Raw genomic sequence first — 4,990 nt, 5'->3', positions numbered from 1 at the left:
GGGGTCAGTAATGTGACGCAGGGCGCAGAATTCAGTAGTGCGATGCAGTGAGGAGGTCAGTAATGTGACGCAGTGTGGAGGTCAGTAATGTGACGCAGAGCGGAGGTCAGTAATTTGACATAGTGCGGAGGTCAGTTAGGTGACGCAGTGCGGAGGTCAGTAATGTGACGCAGTGCGGAGGTCAGTTAAGTGACGCAGTGCTGAGGTCAGTAATGTGACGCAGCGCGGAGGTCAGTAATTTGACGCAGTGCGGAGGTCAGTTAGGTGACGCAGTGCGGAGGTCATGGGGGGGGGGGCAACGGGGGGGAGCATCCATGTCTGCTCCATGTGAAGCCCCCAGCAGCCTTGTTGTGCCTCCCCTGCAGGTGCCTTCCCGCTCTGCTGAAACAAGCCTGGCAGTCAATAATGGTGCTGCACTCTCCCTCCCAGTCAATAGCAAGCAAAGGAGGGCGGAGGCAGATCAGAGCAGAGCCGTCAAAGGAGATTTTAACAGGCAGCGATGCCTGTTAACATACAAGCGATCCGCCGGCTATAGAGCCGGTGGATTGCTTGTATGTTGCAACGATCGGTGCGCCCTAAAGTCGTGCGACCTTACAGTAGTAGAGGTCGCATGGCTTCCACACACCTTACGATAATCATACGATTGCGGGATTTCCCGTGATTATCGTACGATTATCGTAAGGTGTTGTGGGGACCTTAAGGGACATTACACTGTGTTAAAATAATCTAACCCAGATATCACATACAATAGAATTGTCACTGTATTAACAGAACTACATACTGTATTATACAACTTTGTGGGAGGAAACACAAAATAAAATAAAAATATCTGCCTTATTAATTACATTGGCAAGAAGACAAATTTATACTGACCAGGCTGCTAAAATACCAGCCAGGTGGCAGCCCCACGCACGCCCTTTACAAGTAACAACATGTTAAATCTGTACAAAATTTGGCAGACAGTTCTTCGATATTTTATTTTTTTATTAAATATGAAATGTAATCCCTGTAAAAGATAACACTTACTGAGTACATATGCATGCTAATACTTTTCAGAGGTCCGATATTGTTCTATGTACAATCCATGTTTTATTGATTGCATGTAATATTCTAATTGTCTGTGATTGTGGATTTGGGGTTTTCATGAGCTGTGAGCCATAATCATCACAATTATGACAAATCACAGCTAGAACTATCTTGCTTTGCATGTAATGAGCCTATCTCATATATTAGTTTCACCTTTTAAGTTGTATTAGTGAAATAAATGAACTTTTGCAAGATATTCTAATTATTTGCGTTTCACCTGTAAACCTAGCACGTGTTTCCCAGTGACAATAGCATGCAGCCCATTCTCTCACCACTGCTGAGAGCGCAGCACTGCTATGGTGTTACTGGTTCTAGTCTAGAAATGCATTCTGTAAACCAGCCACTAGATGGCGCAAGTAAACCCCGAGATTTTTCACAGTGAGATCATTGCTTTTACAATAGAATGGAATCGATGTATTTTATTGCGAGTTAAACTGATTTAATATCTGAGCTGCGAGGACTGGCCACAGACCGCGATGACCTCTTGAGGGACTAAGAAGGAGTTCAGAAGGAGGTGCCGGGGTTCCTGTAAAGAATGTATATTTGTAGCTGTATGGGCGTGTTCTAGAGCTGGAGTCCCATCCTCTCTGCTGGGCGCTCCGTGTAAATGAAAAGAGAGAGGCTCATGACTTTTGAAGTGTAATGTGAGCCTGTGGAGCCCCCGACATGGCTGGAAGACAGTTCCTGCTATTTGTAAAGAAAATATTTCCCTTGATCTCGTCTCTGATGCTTGTTGGGCTCCGGGAGCCTCTGCAGCAGGAAACCTCCAAAGATCGCTCAGCTCCGGGCTCATCTGTAGCTCATCTGACTTGGTAAGACTGTCTTAGGTCCTCTTTGTCCTATTTCCAATACAGAAATACCTACATCATGTGTTTACACTAAATGCATGGCATCAAGGGCATGTGGGAAGGTTAGCATATCAACTTAGCTCTGGACCATCCCTGATGCACTATGGACCATCGCTGATGATCTGTGGACCATCGCTGATGCACTATGGACCATCACTGATGATGAACCATCAGTGTGATCACTGATGCACATGGACCATCACTGATGCAATATGGACCATCACTGATGTACCATATACCATCATTGAGGCACTAAGAACCATCACTGATGCTATGATGCATCTCTAAATAACTATGGGCCAACATTTATGGCCATCACTGATGAACTATGAACCATCATTGATGCACTATGGTCTATCACTGATGAACTAGGGGCTCCCACTAATGCAGTAAGAAAATGGCATCGCTGATACACTTTGAACCATCACTAACGAACTATGGACCATCACTGATGCACTATGGGCCATCACTGATGCACTATGTACCATTACTGATGCACTATGAACCATCACTGATGCTATGATCCATCTCTAAATAACTATTGACCAACATGTATGGATTGTGAACCATCACTGATGTACCATGGACCATCACTGATGCACTGTGGACCATCACTGATGAACTATGGACCATCGCTGTTGCACTTTGAACCATCACTGATGAACTATGGACAATCATTGATGCACTATGGTCGATCACTGATGAACTATGGGCTATCACTAATGCAGTAAAAATATGGCAAGACTTTTTTATACATTGTTTGTAAACATTTTAGAAGCACTTAGGCCCCATTCACACCTAGGCGTATTGTAATATGCGTGTCTGTCGCGCGACCGGAACGCGTTTTTTTTACCGCGATTCACGGTAAAAAAAGTTGCGCGATTCCAAAGGCTACTTGGCTGTATCCCAATGGAAAACGCCCTACAAAACGGCCCAAAGTAGTCCCGGGACCTTTTCAGGCGTGGGCCGTTTTGTAGGGCGTTAGCGACGGGCGGAAATACGCCTAGGTGGGAACGAGGGCATTGACTACAATGCAATTTATATTTTTGACCGTTTTGTAGAGCGTTCGTCGAGCGTAGAATGCCCTACAAAACGGTCAGGTGTGAACGAGGCCTTATTCTCTCAAAGCAGTGATTGATAAATATATATCTTAATATGCAGTTTGGTGGTGGTATGTGCTACATACAGAAAGTCTAGTAATCATTGTTTGGTGTATTGTTTGGACAGCAGATAGCAAGATTTCCAAAATACATCCTGTTTGAACACAAAGTTTATCAAAATAGGTCCAGATGTGCACTTCGAATGTATGCATCTCCATAGGTACCAATTCAAACCAGTGGGATGCGGCTGTGGAATTTCCTCAGTGTGGTTCTGAAGCACTGATCACAGACAAATTCACAATGCCATGTGGACTTCTTTAAACTTAATGTATCCTGTATAAAAAAAAGACACTGTCACAATGCCCATGCAGGGCACAGTGGCAGTGTCTTTGCAAGAAGCATCCCCTGCTCCCCTGCAGTCAGTCAGCTGTATTGTTAAATAACTGTTACTTTATCCCTATCCTGGTGTCTTAGCTTTGTAAATTGAGCCTAACTTCTCTTTTAGGGTTGGTTCACACCAGCTCCGGTGTGTTCCAGCATGATTCATTGCTGGAACGCACTGGAGCGCATCCCGGCGGGCTCCTTGTGTTCAGGGACAGGAGGGGGTGTGGTGGTGCATTGAAGTCAATGGTACTGCAGCCATGCCCCCCGCACCCAGGGCAAGCACTATTTTTTTAGATCGCACCGGAACGCAGGCATTGTTTTGTCATGTGTTCCGGTGCGGGCGATCGCACTGCGGGCGGGGGCGGGGTGCGGTTCCATTGACTTCAATGCACCGCCACATCCCCTCTTACCCCTGAACGTGGGAAGCCTACCTGGATGCGCTCCAGTGCGTTCCAGCAGCGAATCGTGCTTGTGGGAATCGTGGGATGTGTTCAAGCAGTGAATCGTGCTGGAACGCACCAGAGCTGGTGTGGCAGGGCCCACGAGAAGAACAGGTAAAGAAAAAAAATGACCGCTATACTGCAAGGGTTAGGAGCTCATTTTGTTTAGGGGGCGCAAATAAAGCTGAATTACCCATCTGTTCCTTGGATCTCATAGAGGTCAGCACCTAACCTCTCTCTCCCTCTGGCTTTGGAATGTCCCTTGGCATTCTCACGTCTAATGCAAGACTATTGACCTGCATAAGATGTGATGATGTCAATGATCCTTAAACCACTGGAGCCCAGGGGAGAAGAGGGTGCGGAGACCAGTCTAGCAGCCCGGAGGGAGCTGGCACATCTGAGGATCAGGTGAGTAATACAGTTTTATCTGAGCCCCCTAGTTAAAACTTGACCCTTGCAGTGCAGAGGTAGCCCCACTGCAAGGGTCAGTTTTTTTGCTTGCCTGGAGTTCATAAAATGTTCATTTGGTGAATTAAAATTTTAGACAAATGCTTTGGAAATTTGGACTTATTTAAGAAGTCTCTTTAGAAGCTGTTGATCTCTCGGTTCCCGTTGCGCTCAGTGGTTCCTCGCACTGATCCCTACATTACTGCACTAAAATAGTGCAGGCTGAGGAAGAGGTAAGTATTTACTTTTTTTTTGTTGGTAGAAAGATCTTTTATTTGTACTTATTTTTAGCAACTAAGTCTCTTTAAATTGACTCTACTGTTCTGTCTGCTGACAGCTGTGCACAAAGGCGACTCAATGAAAATATAGAAAGTTCTTCAGTAAGATAAATAATTCATTAACCGATCCATCTGTGTGCGTGTATTCTGAAGCCATCCACAGTCATACACTATTTTCATTATGCACATAATGTGTCACTTTATCTTTGATTGAAATTGATACTTGGTGATGGTCACATATTCATCCCCAAAAGCCGTGGCACTGGACAGATGATCTGTGTTTCCCATGGGTGCTAAAGGATCTCTGCTCAGACTGGAAGAGACAGGCAGGAGGAAGGAGGGAGAGAAGGAGGAGGGGTTTTGGTATACGGCCTGCAGCTGCCTCAGTTTTGCTTTTAGCTATCTGA

This window comes from Nanorana parkeri, unplaced genomic scaffold (genome assembly GCF_000935625.1).
Source record: "Nanorana parkeri isolate BGI_ZX_2015 unplaced genomic scaffold, ASM93562v1 scaffold176, whole genome shotgun sequence".
In the NCBI taxonomy this organism is placed as follows: domain Eukaryota; kingdom Metazoa; phylum Chordata; class Amphibia; order Anura; family Dicroglossidae; genus Nanorana; species Nanorana parkeri.
The sequence above is the reverse complement of the archived record's forward strand: the minus strand, read 5'-3'. Positions refer to the sequence as shown.